Here is a 19,841-nt window from a genome sequence, read left to right as displayed (position 1 = left end):
TAAAGTGGAGATGCAGATGCAGTCAATAGGGTGGTCAGAGCTGGCTCTGCCAGAGATCCCTGGCAGACCCAGTCACTTCCTGTGCTTGGGTCTCATGGTCTAAGCATGCAGATAACTCTTGCCCAGGGCTGCCAGGGAAGCAGCGTGGAGTCTGAATGCTGTCACAAAGGAGCGCACAGGCACAGTGAAGCAGCTCTGGACGTCTGCCTTCCACAGTCCTCTCAGGCCCCACCTGCTGCTGAACTTGGGGCCACATCATGCTCCATCCCTGCCCCCCGCCCGCCCTGGGGCCCTGGCTCCACCCTCAGAGAGTTCAAACTGGGCCAGGCTGCTAATGTCACCTATCTCCAAAGAATAATTGATCCACCCCATTCACAGAACCTCAAGAATCAGAGTAAGCAGGGGGCCTGAGGCCAGCACCCAAGTCAAGGCACCCAGAAGCCCAGAGTGTTTTGTGGTCATAAGGACAGCTCACAGGGAGGTACAGGGAAGCCCGCGGCCAGGTCAAGAACAGCTGGGGGAAGACCACACCCCTGGGCTGGGGTCCACCCATCACTTCCCGACCTCGCCCCCGCCCAGGTTTCACATGACCTGGGCACTAGGGCCGTGAGGATCTGGTGTTACCTTTCAGGGTCTGGCAGCTCAGTGACGGGGGAGGCTCCTCTGCTTCCCTCACACACCTTGCAGCATTGGTCTGATGCCACGGGCCCCTTCTTCCTCCTGGGAACACAGGGGAGAGACGGGACACGCCTGAGCAGCCAGGCACACAGACAGCTGCCCGCCCCTCCTCTCTCTGTCCCACCACTGGACTAGTTCCCGTGGCCGCTGAGGCCACTTAAGCCCACTGTGGGATGCTTGATGGATCAGCCCGCGACATCCTCCCACCCAGCAGCCTCCAATGAGCAAGACGACTCCTCCTGGTGAGATTTAAAAAATACACGCACACACGTCTTGTTAGCTCTGGGGCTCCGCGGCTATTGTGTCTCTTCTTGGTGAGAAGAGCAGACAGCCATGGCCTTCCTGCATGGTCCCCAGGCAGGGTGACGGAGAAAAGCTGTCGGGGTATTTTTAGCAGGGCACACCAAGCCCTGGCCTGGTCTCCTCTCTGCGCGGGGCCTGGCTTCGGGGAATTATCTCACACGACTGCAGGCCGGCAGTCAGTTCCAAAGCCACTCTTGACCCCTGCCTGAATTCCTTCCTCATGAATTCCTCACCAGGACACTTTAACACCCCTGCACGCCTCCTTGGAAAACCAGCAGGGCACCCTGCTTCTCCCCTCCTGCACGCCTTGCCTTGGTTTAGCGCTGGTGAGGGAGGCCCAGAAACGAAGTCTAAAGCCCACGAGAGCCCTGGTGACCTCTGACTCTATGTGTTCCCAAACTTCAGGCCTTCTGCCGTGCCCTCGGCAATTTTGGGTAAGAACTGAGGCCTACCTGCAGATGACTCCATCAATACCCTGGTTTTAAGCTCTGATCAATCATGGCCATGAATCCCGGCATGCCGGTTATGTATTTCTAACATATCTTAATAAATAGATCTTAATAATACTACCCAATTCCAGAATCTCGTCACAGGCTACCAGAGTTTCCTGGGCCAAGCTTTGGCAAACTGGCTGCAGTGTGTCAGCCCCCTCCACTGACAGGAGAATGAGAGGGGCAGTAGGCTGGCAGGGCCCAAGGACCAGGGCCGGTAGAGGTAGAGGGCTCAAAGTCATGGTGTGCTGGAAGCTCCTAGTGTGGGCCTCTCCTTCCAGCACTGGTCACAACTAGCCTCACACCTGAACACTGCTGGGAAGAGCCAGGTAGGACAGGTGTCCCAAAGGAGGGCAGTGACACAGAGGCCCAGGGTTCACGATGGCTCATTTCTCAGCATTCCCTGAGGCCTCTGGTCCTGTCTTGGCCTTCCCATCAGGCTTCCCATGGCTGGAGTCAGTCCACGGGGACTAGAAGCACAGAACACGTCCCTGAGCCCCACACCTGAGCTCTTGTCCTTGATCCTGTGGACTCTTGGCACAGCTGCCAGCCCTCTCTGGGCCTGGGTGTCCCTGTATGTGCCTTGGGAGCTTGCCCTGATGATTTTGGTGGCCTCAAAGCTCTCAGGCCTCACCAACACTGTCTGTCCTCTCTGGGTCTGCCACAGGCAGGAGACCTCAGCTGGGCCCCTGGCTGTCCCCGCTGCCTGCCCTTCCCGCCCCTCCTGCTGAGCACAGGATGTGGGTGTCAGGAGGTGAGGGTTGAGTGTGGGGGTCGGGTGGGGAGTAGCCTTGGGACGGGACTTCCTGAAGCCAGATCGGTTTACCACAGTCAGTTGGGCACAGGACCGCACAGCTGTGAGTTATAAATGTCCCTGTCAGAGCTGGGGTGGAGAGAGGCCCTGCTGCAGCGGGGACACCAAGGGGCCACGATGCCCACCTGGGGGCCTCTCAGCCACTGGCCCAGCCTCCCGTGGGCCACTCCTGAGTCTCCAGTTTTCCCATGCACTGGTTCTCTGCACCCCTTTCTGAGATGCCAGGGTGATGAGGTCTGACACCACCTTCCCCTGCCCACTCCTCTCCCTTCCAGGTGTGAGCAACCCTGAGAGTTCCCAGAGAGTAGGAACCCAGGTCCTGCCCGGCCCTAAACCCTGGGCCCGGCACACAGTCGGCCATCTTACTGTTCCAAGCCAGCAGCCACTGCCCTCCTGTGCCACCCACTGGGGCACAGACTAGGGGCAAGGGCAAGGAGGGGCTTCCAGCCTGCATCCAGGGCACTCGGCCTATACAGAGCAGGCACAGCAGGGGGCCTCCAGCACTCTGTCCCCAAGGCTCCTTCTCTCTGTCTGCCCCCTGGGGCTCCTGCAGTCTGCCGTGAGAAGTGTGGAGCCAGCTCAGGGTTGAGTCTGCACATGGTGGGCTGCCTAGGAGAGCGAAATTAGGTCCCTCCAGCCCCAGAGCTGGGGCCATCCTCCGGGAGGGGCCACCAAGGTGGGAGGTACAAGACCAGCCACAGGAACATAATAGCCAGTGTGGTTTGGGCTTACAGGGGCTGAAGCTTACACAATTTTGGAGACCCTCATATATATATATATATATATATATATATATATATATATATATATATATATGTAAAATTATAAATACCTGTCTAGAATCAGAAATCACAACAAATCCCAGGAGGCTCAGGGCCCTGAACCCGTTTTTCAACCCATTTTGGCCTCTTAAACAGTTTGCCAAAAATGCCCGTGGTGAAAGCTCCCCATGGCACCTGTGTGCCCCAACCCAGAACGTGCCACAGCTCTCAGGGACTCCCAGCTTCCACCAGCTTCACACACTGCCCAGGAGTGCCCCTCCAGTCACGGTGACAGTGATGGAACTAAGGGTAATAATGATGTCCTAAGGGGCTGATACTAGAGGGGCTTTATCTGCACCATCTAAGTACTCTGTGAATTAATTCATTTAATCTGACCCCAACCTAGAAGTTAGGTGCCGTGTCCATTTGAATAGGTGAAGAAACAGAGGTCAGGAAGCCAGCCCAAGGTCACACAGTCCGGATAAGAACCCAAACAGCCTGGCCTTGGTGCTAGTGTTCTCTGTGACCTCTCTGGAGGGTCTAGAAGAGTTTTATCTTCCTGTGAGACTCCAGTGACCTCAGTGACCAAGCATTAAGTAAAACTCGTTCTCTCTCTCTCTCTCTCTCTTTTTTTTTTTTTTTAAAAACAACTTTGGTACTGAGGATTGAACTCAGGAGTACTTGGCCACTGAGGCACATCCCAACCCTATTTTGTGTTTTATTTAGAGACAGGGTCTCCTTGAATTGCTTAGGGGCCTTGCTTTTGCTGAGGCTGGCTTTGAACTTGTGATCCTCCTACCTCAGCCTCCCAAGGTGCTGGGATTACAGGGATGCATCACCATGCCCTGCATTAGGTCCCCTTTGATAACCATTCATACTTCCCACCCAACTGCCCTGAGTACACCGGGAACCCAGCCCTGGCAGAAAACGGGGTCTCCTGACTGCCTCTCCTTCCCAGGGCTGGCTGGCAGGGGTATGGGAGAAGCAGGTCCTAGAGATGGTTGGGCCTGTCCCAAGGAGACCTCAATGGTGGGGACTCCCATTTAGACTGCCCCTGGCATGAGAAGGGACCCCACTCTTGTGAGCTGTTTGCTCCCTACAGGGCGAGGAAGAGGAGGCACCGTCCAGGGGCACTATCGGCCTGTCAGCGGGCGGGGCGAGGCTGGCCCCACAGCCAGGGACCAGCCAACCCTGCCCTGCGTCTCTGCTCCTGCAACCTGTGGCCTGGTCCTCCCCCTCAGGCCTCCTCCAGTGTCTGCCACTTCAGGTGCCAGACACGGAAAGCCACATCTGTGCTCCATCCTCATTATTTATGTATCATTATTTAAATCACTTTAAACCAATCACTTTCTTTTTATTTAGCTTCATCTACAGCAATATTATCTGTGAAATCAGGGGTTTGATGAACTAATTATATATCTATATATATATTTTTTTCTAATCCACATAAAAATAAATACATAATATTAAAATTTGAAATTTAGTTCCTCACACTCGTCGAGGCGGTCAACAGTGCCCAAGAGCCTGGACACTGGGCAGGGAAATGGGAAGAGGCAGAGGTTTCTAGAAGACTACACAGAAGGTGTGGTTTGGTTCATGGGCTCAGACCAGGCTAAGCCCTTTCCTCCTTATGGGCTGGAGTTTGGGCCTGAGAGCTCTTCAGCCATCTTCCAGCAAATTCCTCCTGATGAGAGCAGGATACCGGGGCTGAGCACGGGAGTGGGACTCCAAACATGGCAGTAGCTGTCATCTCGGCCACTGTCTTGCTAGGAGGCAGCTAGGGCTCTCTGGGCCTCAATTTCTCTGTGTACAGAAACGGTGGAGGCGCTCCATCCATCAGTGCGCGGTCCCGCTGAACACCGGTGCAGCCTGGTGCTCCTGGTGACAGGCCCCCTAAGTGCCCAAGCACCCCCTTGGACCTCTTCCCCTTACACCTGCTCCGAGGCCTCGAGTGGTGTCTGGGGTGCCAAGGGGAGACAGGGCCATCCTGTGTGACAGCTATAAAATTAGATAATCAGCTAATCACCAGCAAATTAGCATCCCATCTTTACATAGAACAAATATAGTATTTACGTAAAAGTTGTTAGGAGTTTCTCTCTTTTTAATTAGCAGAAATAAATGCAAAATGAATGGTAATTAGGCAGCTGATGGATTCGGTAGTACAATTACGCCGGCAGCGGTGCCCCAGTCCTTAAACACTGCGTGCTCCGAGGAATCGGAGGAGCCTATTTATATAATTTATTTATAAAACAAAGTTAGCAGGAACAGAGGAGCAAGGCCTGGCACGGCGGGGGGAGGGTCTTGGCTGCAGGGGCAGAGCCCTGGGAGAGGAGCTAGCTGAAGCGCCCAAGGCCTGGCGGGAGGGGGCTGCTTGGCACTGGGCCGCGCAGAGCACCACCAAGGCCCCCACGTGTCTATTTCAGGCCCAGCACATGTCACCAGGAGCTGGGAGGAGCCCGGAGCAGCTGTCCTCGTCCTCCTTCCTGTCTGTCTCTTCCTCTTCCCTGGTGGCCACCTCTCTCCTCTCGGTGGGCTCTAGGCCTTCCCTGAGCACTTCTCTGCCGGGCACCTGGGGTGGGTGCCAGATCATCAGAGCAGCTCTGCCGTGGGAGTCCAGAGGCAGGAGGCCGAGAGGAGGCAGCCCCCAGGAAGTGACGCTAGTTGAGTTTTGAAGGATGCACAGGAGTTTTCTGAGAAAGCAGGAAGGAGCCAAAGGACCTGCCTATGGAAAGGTGGGGAGGCGGGAAATGGCACTGTGTGGCACTGTGTGGCACAGTGAGGAGCAGCACCTCGGGGCTGCGGGGGCAGAGAATGAAGCGGGGTCTTGGATGCCGGGCAAAGGAGTTGGATTTGATGCAAGATGCCACAGAAGAGTCGGAGCGAGGGAGCGGGCAGCCTCTTCCCACTCTTTTCTTGGTTTCCCCTCCCCCACCCCAGAGCCAGAGCGAGGACCAGGTCCACAGGCCATTAGAGGCAGCTGGTCCAGCTCAGCAGAGCGAGCGCTGAGCAGGAGGCTAACCTGATTACAGGAACAGGAGGTCTGTCTGCGAGGGAGGGCTGGCGGGGAGAGGGACTCCGCTGAGAGCGAAGGGAAGGGGCAGCTTCCTTGGGTCCTCTGACTAAGGGGACCGTCTTCCCTAGAACAGAGTCCTCTGCCCTGTCCTGCCTGGAGGACAGGAGCCAGCAGCGCCTGAGATGCTGTGTCAAACCCCAGCTGTACCCCTGCCTCGTGCTATGACCTTGAAGAGCCACTGGGCCACATGTTCTTGTCTCCAAAACAAAGGCCTGAAGCAGCATGGGGGAAGGGCAGCGAATCTGGCCCTCAGCCCCATCACAGGGCTTTATGGGCCTGGGTTGCCAGACTTTCAGGAATCTGGGCCAGGCAGGCACTCTCCAATCTGCCACAGTCCCTGCCACTCCCTCTTGCCTCACCCCAGCCCAGTTCCCAAGCTGGTGTGGTCCCTGCAGACAGCCCAGTGGAAACCCCTGCAAGATGACTGGGTCCTTCCAGCTGACAGCCTGTGACCTGGTTTGGGCAGACTGAACACCCAGGGCGGGTGGAGACGGAAAAATGGCTGGTAGTCAGAGTCACTTTTTAGCCTTGCAAGGGGGTAGATGGAGTCACAGCCACAGGCAGGCTGGGGTGCCTCTGCCAGGGCACCCAGCAGTCCCTCCCTCTAGTGGCTGCGTGGATTCAGTGTGCCCACCCAGCCCTGGGGGCATCCTAGTCAGAGTCCCAGGTGGCATCTGTGACCGTGACTTCAAACATGGTGGGCTTTCTCAGAGGGAAGCTGTCACACTTTAGTAGTGCTGACCACTGTCGCCGGCACCTCCTGTGCCTTGCAGACCCATCCAGGACCAGGAACGGTGCCTGTGTTGTCAGTGGCTCTCGGGGACATGCTCTGAACTTGTCAGGGAAGCCCAGATCACAGGGCACCACTTCTCCGCTCTGTACGATGTGATCCTGCCTTGGGCCAAAATCAATAGAAATCTCCAGCACGACTGTTTCCCCAGAACAGGGGCCCCAGCCCCTCGAGATGACATTCCACCCACGGCGAGTGCTGGGGGGTGGGGGTGGGGGTGGGGGGCTCCCTTTATCCAGTGACCTCAGCCTGAGAGCAGGCAGCAGCTGAGGATGGGGTGGGGCGGGTGGTGACACGGGAGGGCAAGCCAGGGGCTCAGGCTGCCTCCCCAAAGACACGCCCGGTGCAATTCATCAACTGGTTTTCAGGGCCGTGAGAAATCAATGGCATTTGTGCTGCAAACTCATCATTAGGACAGGAAAACTCTGCAATGGAATTGATTTGTTTAAATATAATAACACGATTTAACAGAGAACTCTGGGGGTGGGGAAGGGACCCAAGCAGCAGAACACGGTGAGACAGCTCAGACCCAGGGACAGGAGGTGGCCTAGAATCACCTTCTGGGGCTGCTCCACCTGCCCCACAGGGGGCTGGGTGGATGTGCGCTGTGGCCCTCAGCAGTCTGGGGATGGCCTGGCTGGTCACTGCCATGCTGTTCTTTGGAGGTGACTTTGTTTGGTGCACATCAGTTGCACCCAACCAACCCTTATCAGGCCCCGGCTCTGGTCCAGACACCTGTGTGGGCCGGGAGGCCACAGGATTAACAGCACAGAAGATGCACATGGGGATAGGGTAGGCTTCCTGGGGTCTCAGACGGTGTGAGAGAGGCGTACAAGGACAGGGTGAAGGTCAGTGGGCAGAAATGGAAGGTCTCTTCCAAGAGCGGGAAGAACCCCCTTGAAATATGGCCTCAGCTCATGGATAAGGTTCCTGTCTGACCTGATGATGACTGATGAGAGCTGATTTTATTGATCCCTACAATGTTCTAGGACATTGCGACTATTTTACATCTGCCACTTCACTGAATCCTGCTATCCTGTAAAGGAGGGACTATGATCACCCACATATCACAGATTATCCCACTGAGGCTCAGAGAGGTCAGAAGGACTGCCCTAGGACACACAGCTAGTCAGTGATGGTGCTGGGATCAGACGCTCGTATTTACCACCCCAGAGTCTGGTCCTTGCCCACTGCAATCTACAGTCAGCTTGAGAATGAGCCTCCGTGTGCCTGGGGAAACAGATGGCTCCTCCCTGCTCCAGAAACTGAGGCATGAGAGGCACGGGGCAATTTCCCAGCAGCAATTCAAGGTGTGTCTGAGGAGGGCGTAGGGTAGCCCGTGCATCCACACGGCCTTCTGGTCCTGGGCCCTGCAGCCCTGATGAGGCTGGAGTGCTGGCAGCCCGGAGCTGGGCCTGGCACTCAGGGGGGCACAGATGTCCTGGCACCTTGTAGGAGGAAGGCCCAGGTAGCTTGAGCAGCCTCACTGAGCTCACAAGGAGCCTTCATGGCAATCTCCGAATTTGGACCCTCTTCCTGGTGACTGGGAGTGGGAGGCTGGGAAAGGATTTTAGAGGCAAGAAGGTGAGGAGGCCTGATGGCTGGCAGGAGTGGGGTGGCCAGTGGGACACAGAGAGGGTTCAGGAGGTCAGATGCACTACTGGGCTCTGGGGTGAGGGGGAGGGAGGTCTCAAGGACCTCTAGGCTTCTTCCCTGCACTTGGGGCCTTGGGTGCCCAGCTCCCCTGGAGCACCAGCCGCCTGCATCAATAGGAACTGACCCGGGACTCTAGGGAGCAGCAGTCCCTCCCCCCAGGAAGCCCCGACCTGGGGGAGGGTGCTGCTACCCCTGGCTGACACCAACTCCATTCTGTCCCCTTGCTGACCTTTCTCCTTTGTCAGCAGCACACTCCATCAATGCCCCGGAAGGGCCCGTGCAATCCTTCCTGCCTGCCCTGCCCAGGCCGGCGCTGGGGCAGGGGCTCCCCTCTGCCATCCGTCTTTTAAGAAAAGAGGTTTCCAGAGTTCTCTAGGGAGCTAAGAGTAGGGCTACCAAAGCCCTCATGCAAAAGGGAAGACGGAGGCCTGGTGAGGGTGGCCCAGGGCCCACCGTCCACAGCAGGTCAACAGCAGGCACAGCCCGGGCACAGAGAGCCCAGCAGGCAAGATCCAGGCCCTTCCTGCTAGAGAGGGAGGGAGAAGAGGAAGCTGGAGAGGCGACTGGAGTCAGGGCTGGGGGTGGAGGGGAGCAATGACGTCCGGCTAGGGAGGCCAGTTATCAGGTGTGGGCACCAGCAAGCCCCCCGATCCAAGGAGGGGTCAGGAGGGCTCAGAATTGGAGCCAGTGCATTCAGACCCAGCCAATGTGGCCACCATCCTGGTTTGCCTGGGAGAGAGAGGTTTCCAGGATCTGGAACATTTGGTACTAAAACTGGGATGGTCCTAGGCAAACCCAACTGGCCAGTCACCCCAGCAGAGCTGATTCTGAGTTCTGGTTTTGGGTTCTACCATTTTCGGACTCCAGGTGGCCCCTGCACGCCTCAGTGTCCTCATCTGGAACACAGAGTTGACAAGGGTGCCTCGCGTGTGGTCACCGGGAAGGCTGAATGCAGTAATGGATGCCAAGTGTCGACACCCGACACCGAGAACTCAACCAGCAGCAGGTGGCCACGGATACTGCCACCAACTGCAGGACCTGCCTCACTACGACCGAGGCCCAGTGACACGGGCCCACGATCACCCGTACCAGATGCTCTTCTGAGTGCTGCACATTTGTTGTAACCGAACCCTCATGACACTTATAGGCTCGGCGCCACGATCGTCCCCTTTTCAGGTGAGGAAACCAAAGCACGCAGAGGCCGCTCCACATGCCCAGGCTCCCGCAGCTGGCAAGTCCAGAGCTGGAAAGCCACTTCTGTTTCCACTGGGCGGATTCCAAAGCCGGCCAGCCCCTGGATGAAGGCCAGTGTCCACAGGCTTCTGGTCACACTGACCCAGCCCCCAAACTGGACAAACACAGGCTGGGCAGGCACGCCAGGCCACTCAGGAGGGGCACAGGGAATGGAGCAAGTGTCCCTGACTTGGGGGAAACTGAGTGGCCAATTGTTAGCTTGGGTCTTCAAGACCTTTCCTTCCTGCCCCAATACATCAATCTCATGCATTAGGTTGCCAGCGTGTGTTTACACAGCAACAGAAAGAACAGCCCGAGACACACGCCTGCTCCAACTGTGCAGGGCCTCCACTCTGGCCACGCCGCAGGCTCAGGTGAGGATGCTCATTTCAGAGATTACAGGTTGGCTGGGGAGGTGGCTCCATGGTGGAGCACTTGCCCAGTATGTGCGAGGCCCTAGGTTCAATCCCCTGCACAACCAAAAAAAAAAAAAAAACCCGGGTTAGAGGCCAGCAAGGTGCAATTCCATTTCTGAACCCAGGCTCATTTCGGCCGAAGTGGCACCAGGGCAGGATGCCACACTGTGTGCACTGGGGCCAGTGCAGGTGAAGGGAGCATCAGAGGAGGAAGGGCACAGGCCCCTCTCCTGGAGTCCGGGTAGCTCAGCAGAAACCAGCAGCTCAAGGGAGGGTCCCCAGCGTCTAGGGAGATGGCAGCCACCTGGACAGGAAATGCGTACAGGGAGTCCGGGCACGGAGGCTGAGGTTCAGGCAGGGCACACTGCCCTGACATCCCGCAGACAGGCTGGCCTTGCAGAGATCCAGACCCAGGCTCAGAAGCCGCACACGCAAAGCCACTCCTGCTTCAACCCCTAGGAAGCCCCGGGCACAAGGGACCATAGAACACTCGCAAACACTTGGTTTCTAGCACCCAGGAGAAAGGTCGCTGAGGCAGGCAGGACTGGCTGGGCAGGGGCCCCAGGAAGCTGGACCTGGTTATTTTTAGCCTCTTGATTTTAGAGGGAGGAGGCTCTTCTCCTTACCAGGTAAATGTCAGGCCACTGGCGGACCCAGCCGATGAAGGCAGCGGGAGCCCAGGAGGGAGACGATGCCCCCCCCCCCGACACACCTGGCTTGGTGCAAAAGGGGGGCTGACCAGGGGTCTGGCCTGGCTGTGTGACCCTGGCCCGGTCTTATGCCTTCTGTGACTGTGCTTTCTGTCACTGACGCGGGGCCTAAGCCCATCTGATATTATGAATGTGATGTGACTCAGGGGTCATGAAGAGGCTTCTGAGTTGAGGGAGACTGGCCGCCCTCCTGTGGGGCGGCTGCCGTACTCTTCCAGAAACAAATTCTGGCTTCCTGAGCAGGAACTGGGCAGCCCCGAGCTGGCGCGTCCTGTGCTGGCGGCTGTGCAAATCGCCGAGGGGACTTGCGCAATCGCGGGTACTCGGAGTAATCGCGGGTACTCGGAGTCCAAGGAGCTGTCGCTGCTGCTCTGCTGATAGGAGGGAGGGGAGAGGAGCGGGCGGGCGGGTCAGTGGAGACACACAGGCCGCCCAGCCCCGCCACCGGGAGGGGCCACGCCCTGGGAGGGCAGCAGGTGCCTACGGGGCCTGCAGCAGACTGTGGGCCTGGCACCAGCACAGGAGGCTCCAAAGGGCACTCTGTCTGCGTCACAGTCTGAGCCCCACAGCCTTGTGGGGGGGCAGACTCCCTGGCAGGAGGCAGTGGCCGATCACAGGAAGGACAGGGGAAGCCCGATTCTCTCAGTCCACCCCCGAGCCCTCTCCGTAGGTGGGTCTGCCCCGGGGGCCTGCTGCTTCCTCCCAGGCTGGCAAAGCCGAGAGTCTGAGACCGACTCTTGCCAGAGAGAAGCCCTCCTTGGCCAGCCGCCCACCAGCTCCTGGGGGAGCCCTGTCTGCTCAGCCTAGGACCCGGGTACCTGCTCACAAGTCCCCAAAGGCAGACCCTTCCACCAAAGCACCAAGTGCTCCTGTGGCTCCAGGTGCCTGGAGCTCAGAGGAGATCTGGGGGAAACTGAGGCAGAGTGGGCGGTCATCTGCCCCGGGGACATTTAGCAAGTTAGAAAAAAACATTTCCAACTTCCTTCTTCTGCCATCTGGCCTCCAGGGGGCATCTGCACCGCCTTCCTTTCACCTCTGGCTCTTGGCCCTCTACCCAGCCCGCAGGTCGGCCTCGGTCCAGCTCGCGGTTCAGTTCATGGTCTGGCTCCTTCCTCAGGGCCCAGCTGCAGACCCACCTCCTCCAGGAAGCCCTCTCTGATTGCTGCACCCTCAGAAGAGCTGCAAGCCACTTGCCGGATATGCTTCTGTGGTTTTCCCAGCCTGCAGGCCAGCTGGGCACTCCAAAGGTCCCTGGCAGAGGGGGCTGATGAGGACACGGTGGACTCCGACTTCCTGAGTCCACTTTCCTTCCTCACCCTCTTACACCCTGACAGCTCTCAGGCCAGGCCTGTGGTCCCAGGCTGTCAGCTAGATGGACGGGGAGAAGCCTGTTGATGGCAGGTCTGGCTGGGGGCAGTCACAGGAGGCGGGTGAGGGAGGCGGTCACCCATGCAGCTCCCAGAGCCCACTGAGTGGGTCTCCACAGACGCCCTGAGCTTCCACGGCCTCCTCGCTGCGTCCCCAGCCCCTGGGAGTTGGTGCTGACCACCACAGGTGCTCTCCCCTGACAGCGTCTGCACCCGTGTGCCCTCAGCGTGGTTTAGGGTCACAGCTTGCCCCGCTGAGAGGCTTGAGTGCCATGTGGAGTTCCTGTGGGGTGCACCCTGCCCTCTCCGGGCCTCAGCTCCCCACCTGCGCTCGAGGGGCCTTGACCGACCGACATCCGGAGACCATTTCTCTCCACGAGAGAGAGTGGCCACCAGGGCTTTGCTAGGACTCAATAAAGATGCCACCCTTGCAGCCCCACCTGTGTTGCGAGGTCATCAAATCTTTGGACCCAGGGACACAGGACATGGGCCAGGTTGTTCTCTATTCCAAGAGTTTGCCTCATGGATTAAAGGCAGACAAACTCCGGGGCTTGGGAGAGGTGGTAAGAAACCTTAGAGGGAGGGGGAGTGGCCTGCCCTAACACCCACGGAGCACTTCACAGCTTGTCACACCTAGGTGAGTGAGGACATGCAACTGGGGAGGCATTCCCAGGATTCTGGGAGAGCCAGAGACACAGACTTGCCTCCTTGGGAAGGACACCACTTGCCTGAGTTCCAGTCTCCTATATTCACTATGATGCTGCTGCGTGTCTCTAGTCTAGTCTCTGGCTGTCTCTGATCCACCTAATCACTAAACACTCTAAGCTCCGAGCTGATGTCAGGCCCACAGGGGTTGTGGGTGGAGTATGGGTATAGATGGTGGCAGAAGCAGATGACACTCGGATACCCACCTTCATCTTTCAATCTTTGGGGAGGCTGGCATGTCCCTCCTGGTAGAGGGCTCCAGTGCTTGGCCAGGAGAGAGGCTGGCAGCAGCCCAGTGGTGCCAGGAGGTGTGGCCCCTGGAGCAGACATGCCCTCCACCCCCCTCTGGGCAGGCCGAGTCTCAGGCTGGGCCCCACTTCACCCTGGCCTACCAGTGGGCTGAGGCTAACCCTCCTGGCTTGAGCTTGGAGAATGAAGGCCAGGCCCTGGGCCCGGCCTCAGGGGCCCTCCAGAGCTGCCTCAGCTCCTGCTTCAGGGATCATTTCCTGCCACCTCGACTGTCCTGCGCCACCCCCAAGTGATGCAGAGACCCCAGGAAACCTCCAAGGAATCCAGCACACCGCCGCCTCCTCCAGGCAGTCTCCCCGACCGCCTCCTGCCCCTTCATCTGCTCCCCCATGAGGGCTCCCCTTCAGCAGCTGCACACTTGGGCTCTGTGAGCTCTGCCCAGGCCTGAGCTGCGTTCACCCAGCTCCTCCTCTGCCACTCACTTTCAGACCAGAGCGGAACACAGTGCTGAGACCAAGGAAATGACCCCCCACCCGGCTGTGCGAGTGAACGGTCACCCAGTGACCATAACAGGACCCATGAGCTGCGGTTTGACTTAGCGGGGAAAACACACATTTTACTACCAGGTCAAGCCCTGCTCCACCAACAGCCCCGTGACCCTTGGTAGGTTTCCTAATCCCTCTGTGTTCCGCGTTTCCTCATCGTCCCCCTAGTATAACCCCGCTTCACCGGGTTGTTGACACCCTTGAAGACGGCACTTTGTGACCCCTTGACCTGTCCTCTCTGAGCAATAAACAACTCAGAGAGAGACAGCGACTTATCCAAAGTCACACAGCAGGTCTGAGGTGAGACTGAGGCTTAAATAAGTCCCGCTCAGAAGGCCTGCCCAGAGGCAGCCTCACCCTGCTGCCCCAGAGGGGTGTTCCCTGCTCAGGCCGGAATGAGCAGCAGCCCCTGGACTATTTGCAGCTCCAGCCAGGGGTGGGGGTGGCCAGTTGGGGCTGCCAGCACAGGGGCCTGGGCTCTAGGCAACACATTCCAGGCCGGGGGAGGGTGGTGCGCATTCCCAGCTGGCGCCCGGGAATGACAGGCGCACCACTTGCGGACCCTGGAGCCCTAGGCTGGGCCTGGCCAGGCCCTCTGTGAGTGGGCTCTGGCACTCAAGGTCTTAGCAGCCAGCCCCACACCTGCCCCTGTGACCCTGAAGGGTGCTGACTGACAGGTGATGGCCCTGCAAGCTGGCAGCATGAGGCCGCGTGTCAGGGGCTGGTGGAGCAGAAGAGGAGGGCGCCCCCCGCGCCCCGGGCTGCCTGCAGCATGCTGAGCGGCAGCTGTTTGGAACCACCTCCTAGGGGACCCAAATGCAGCCCTGTTTTCCCCACCATTTTTTCCTAAATGACCATGTCACTATGTCCCTGCCTGCTCCAAATGACCACAGCCCCATGCAGCCCACAGTGATGCCCGCCACTTGTCTGCACGCTGCAGACTGCTGTCCGTGCTCCATGCACTGCCGTGCGCCCTGCCCAGGGACCTCAGTGACCTCCTCACAGTGGTCAGGCTGGCCCTGCTCTCCCTCCTTCACAGACATGGACACAGGCACAGAGAGCTTGTCACTAATCTGAGGCTGCAAAGAAAGGAGTGGCAAGACTGGAATCATTCCAAGGTCCAGGCCCAGAGCCTGCACCCCTAGTCACAGTAGTGTCCCCTCATTTATCCACCAAGTGTTTGAGTGCCTTTTATAAAGTGCCAGCTACCCGGAACAGCTGGTCACTCCCCTGACGTGGGTCTCTGTCCTCTGCGTCCAGCCTTTTCTGGCTGTTACTTTCCAAACCAGCTCAGGCTTCTCTCCTTGCCGAGTGTGTGACTCCCCAGGCTTTGGAGCCCCATTTACCTGGCTGTCCGCCGCCTGGTAACGTGAACCGAGCCACGTTACCCACAGGCCAGGGCAGGGTTGGGGGCCTACCTCCTTTACCTGGCTGGCCCTCAGGGGCCCACCAGGCCCCCCTCAGTCATCCAGGTACCTGGGACTGCTCCTGGACCAGAGGTTGGAGCCCTTTAACAGGAGGGAAAAGCCAGTCTCCCCAGAGGGCTGGAATGTGAGTCTGTCCCAGGGTGGAGTCCAGGTATGGTCTCTGCTGTCCCCATCCACACCCCGTCCCACGTGCAGCCCAGGAGCTTGGAGTGGGGGTTGCACTTTTCTGAGCCTCTGTTTTCCATCCAGCAAATGGGAACAGGGCCTCTCAAGGGCTCGGAGGAGGGTCAGATGGAATGTGGAAGGGGGTTGTGCTCTGGCAAGAGCCCCACAGAGCAAGGGGCCGTTGAAGGTACCTGGAGGAGGAGCCGGAGTCAGTCAAGGCTCCTTGGCATCCAGCCCGTGGGAGTGAGTTTGCCAAGAAGAGCGAGACGAACAGGCAGGGGGCAGTTAAGACAGAAGGCTCTGCAAATAAAACACAGCCGGCCTCAACCCACGCCCAGCCCACTCCTCACACATCTACCTGGCCTGGTGAGTTAGGAAAAGCATGAAAAATAGAGCACAAGACATGCAGGAAAGGGCTGGAAGGACGACAGGGGCAGGCCAGGGGAGGCCTGGACACCATGCCTGATGGAAAGGCTGCAATCTCACCCTAGCTGAAGTTTCCATCCTGGCTGCTTGGGACAAGCTGGCCACACCAAGCCTCGGCTGCAGGGAGGCAGACACCGATGCTCTGGGGGCAGCGAGGCTCACAGAGCTGAGGGGCACTTGCCCCAGGCTGCGGAGCCTCTAGGTCAATGGAGGAGGCTGCACACAGACATGGTTCTTTCCATGTAATCCCACGACTACTACGCTCACTCCACACAAGGCTAGCTTCATGGATAGTTGCCCAAGCTTACAAAGACCCCACTCTACTGTCACCATCTTGAAATTTCTAGTAACTTGTGCACAAAGGACTCTGCATTCATTTTCCATAGGGCCTCCCAAGATATGGAGCTGGTCCTGATTCTAGAAGATTCCTCTGGGCAGGTGCAGGCGCAAAGAGTTGTAAATGAACTCTCACGTCTCTGGGCATTGCTAGAACTGGGGCCACTGCTAGATCTTCCTTCTCCCTAAACATCAACCTAGCAAATGTCTCCTCTTCTTTTAAGGCCCAGCTAACTGTCACCTCCCGGGTCAGGCCTAATCCCTGCTAGCTGTGCTGGGGTCCGAGCAGTGTCACTGCAGCAGATTAAAGAGCCTGCTAACGGGTGTGGGAACCCACCTGCCTCCCCCAGGGCTATTCCAGGACTCCTAATGACCCTGAAGCCTCCTGCTGGCCATGTTTCCAAAGGACAATCCCAAGGACACTTTACCAAGGGGTCTCAGAGGAAAAGTTTCTAGATCATGCTAGACAGCAGGCCTCAGAGGACAACCCATCTTTTTATTTGCAAGAAAAGGACAAATATGCCCGGGGAATACTGAGCCAGGAGGAAAGCCCAGCTAACCCCAGAATCTTCTTGGGGAACCTCTCCAATTCAAAGTGGCCCCTCCAGGAAGGAGGGTGGGGATTGGATCTAGGGGTGCAGTGGGGTTAATGAGCACTAATCCTGGACCTGGCCCTTCCTGGCTCTGTGGCTCAACCTCTTTGTTTCCCTATCAGCAAAGAGGGCCTGTTCCTGGAGGGAGATCACTGGATTAAAGAGCGCAAACCCTGAGAGCCAGTGGCCTGGCCATGAACCCAGCCCAATACTTCTGAGCAGGTGTCCTAGAAACTCACCTAACGTGCTGTATCTGTTTCCTGTCTGCGGGGTTCTGTGAGGCCTCCCTCTTGGGCTTCTCAGGGGGGATTCAGAAAGCGTGTCAACAGTGGGCCAGTCTAACGTGATTGGTGTGCCAAAGTTCAGTGCCATGGACCCCCGAGTGTCCAGGAGTCCACAGGTAAAGGCATTGGCAGGGATGACGCGGGTTGGGCCTGGTGGCGCACGCCTGTCATCCCAGAGGCTGGGGAGCCTGAGGCAGGAGGATCCCAAATTCAAAGCCAGCCTTAGCAACCCCACAAGGCCCTGTCTCTAAATAAAATACCAAAAAAGGGCTGAGGATATGGCTCAGTGGTTAAGCACCCCTGGGTTCAATGCCTGGTGCCAAAAAAAAAAAGAATGGTGCAGACCCCACTGTCTTGGAGAAGACACCTGTTGTGCCATGATTCAGAGGGTGCCCAGGCCCCAGGAGGCCTGGATGGAGTCCCCAGGGGATGAGGAACAAGGACAGCACCCCACAGATGTCCCATGGCAGTGCCTACAACCGTCCCACTGAACCCATGACCCGTTTTCTTATGAGAAAAATGACTCCAATTCATTGAAGCTGCAAAGCACCGGAAATTGTTCCCAGCAGCCTCCATCTTGAATCCTCATGACCACCCACGGGCAGCAGAGGGGGAGTGCTCCTGTTTCCAGAGGAAACCCGGGGGGGCGGGTGGAAGGCAAGAGCTGGGCCTTGCTCAGTCACGTGGTCAGCCCCCCAACACGCCCACAGAGCTGCAGCCTTGGCCCAGAGCTGCTGGCGCCCGGCACCACGTTGACATGGATGTGAAGGAGCTTGCTTTTGCACATCTGCGTTCGTACCTGTGCGCGTGGCCAATCAAGCCTGTGTGCACGTAGACATGTCTGCACACTTGCACCATGTGCAGGCATGTTTGCAAGTACGCGGTCAGGCGCACACCTCTGTCTGTTTGCACACAGCCATGACTCTGGGCAGGGAGGCCTTGGGTGTGTGGGAAGACATTTGTGTGTTTATCTATACTTTCAATGAGAACATCAGGCCCCTGTAAAATGCAATGTCACCCAGGTTGTCTTCTTCCTCATGTATTTCTTGGCCCCCTCAGGAAATTCTGGGCCACCACTTGCTCCACCTCCTCAAGAAGCCTTCCTGGAGCGCAGCCTCCCCCACCCACTCAGAATTCCAAGGTCAACCTCCATCTCACACTGCCGGAGCTTTCCTGCCTTCATCCCAGCATCGGCAGCTGCAGAGGCTCCGATGTCCCTTCCCCAGTCCCTTGTGCTTCTCACTTTGGCTCCAGCAAAATTCTCTGAACTCCCACGGTGACTGGTCCTTGGGACAGCCCACTAGTGTCCTGGCTTCCAGAGAGGCCTTTAAAATGACTTTCCCAGTGCAGCCAAAGGGACAGACTCCAGCACACGGTTGCTAGTACCCCCCAACTTACCATGGGGTAAGTCAATGGCTCCCGCTGCCCTCAGGACCCACGTCCCAGCCTGGCCTTGATGGCCCTTCACAATCCCCTGTGCCAATTCCTTCCTCCTCCTGCCGGCTCCCCACTCAGTCACTGCCCCTCTCTCTCTACACTGTGACTCACTTTTAAGTCATCTACTAGACTTCCCCCCTCTAACCTCTGAGACCTGTCTACCACAGTAGAGGGACGTCCCTGCTTTGGCTGGACAGTCTGACAGGCCCCTCTCCCTGCAGGTGGTGCCTGCATACAGTAAGTGCTTAATACAAACTTAGGAAACTGAACAAGATGGGTAAAAATGGAGAGAGCCTTACCCAGCCAGCCTACTCCTTCTCTAGAGGGGACTCTGGGTATCACCTCGGAGGGACCTCACAGGCCAGGGCTGGTGGAAGCTGGATGGCATCCACTGAGTCCTGACCAACCCCCAGGCCAACCAGCAGCCTTGGAAGAGGTCCGTCCTTTCGCCTTAAGTAAGAGTGGGACCCAGCACTTCTGAGGACACTGATGACGTCCTGATCCCCACTCTCCAGAAGAAGCCAGGGAGGGGGCAAGGCCAGAGGCAGGGTGGGCCAGGGCTCAGGCACCTGGCACTCTGGTGCACACAGACCTGGGCTCGAACCCCCGGCTTGGCCTGGTGTATGGTCTTGGGCAAGTCACTTCCTGACCACAAGGCTCAGGTTTTCACCTACGCGATGGTGATGATGATAACTAGCGCCTCCTGGGGAGGTCACCAAGATGAAAGGTCATAACCACACAGGACCCAGCACACCCAGAGAGATAAGTACCCGAGCGTCAGAGGCATCACCATCACCATAATCTCCATCACCATCATCATCATTAATTCTATGTACTCGATAAGAAACCTGAGGCGCTCAGCACTGGAGGGACCGGGCTCCCCGAGGCTATGCTGGGAGTTGGGAACAGAATAAAAGCAAATGTCCCAGTCCGGGGCCAGGGCCCCCCTGCCCTCCACTGCCTGGCTTGGGAGACCAAGGAAGAAGTGGAAACTGGCACTGAGCCCCTTTCCCTCCTGGCTCTCCAGTCCCCCTGAACCCCACTGCCCTCTCTGGGGGCACCCCGTGCTCCCCGACCAGCACACACTGGCAGACACACAGACCCGGGGGCTGTTCCATCCCACTTACCTGCTGAGGTTTCTGCCAATGGACCAGGACTCAGGTCGCAGGTGTAGGGGACGGCGGCCCCAGCCCTGCTCTATCCAACGCAGTCACTGCGAGTCCTATGGGAGAGAGGGAAGGGGACAGTGAGCTTCAGGGTCGAACCCAGGGGCAGCCCCTCAGTCCCTTACCGACCTCTAGACCCCATCTGCCTGGTCCCTCTGGCCATCTCCTGGTAGACCAAGCTGGCCCACCCCCTCCCAAACTTCACGTTCAATGCCC

At 57.9% G+C, this 19,841-nt stretch overlaps 1 protein-coding gene across 5 annotated transcripts in view; it reads right to left on the bottom strand.

The window, feature by feature from the left end:
* The window catches only part of Zmiz1 (zinc finger MIZ-type containing 1), a 215,889-nt gene that overhangs the window by 151,727 nt on the left and 44,321 nt on the right, over window positions 1-19,841 (bottom strand). For 4 of the 5 annotated variants that reach the window (XM_077798564.1, XM_026390187.2, XM_026390190.2 and 1 more), the window contains exons 2-3: window positions 19,587-19,681; window positions 625-720 (exon numbers count right to left, since the gene is read on the bottom strand). The gene's annotated coding sequence lies outside the window, so the exon portion shown is untranslated. The remainder of the gene's footprint in view (window positions 1-624; window positions 721-19,586; window positions 19,682-19,841) is intronic. The other variant, XM_026390188.2, reaches the window with a different exon arrangement.

This window comes from Urocitellus parryii, chromosome 5 (assembly GCF_045843805.1).
Source record: "Urocitellus parryii isolate mUroPar1 chromosome 5, mUroPar1.hap1, whole genome shotgun sequence".
Classification (NCBI taxonomy): domain Eukaryota; kingdom Metazoa; phylum Chordata; class Mammalia; order Rodentia; family Sciuridae; genus Urocitellus; species Urocitellus parryii.
Note: the sequence above shows the minus strand (reverse complement) of the source record. Positions and strands in the feature narration are given on the sequence as shown.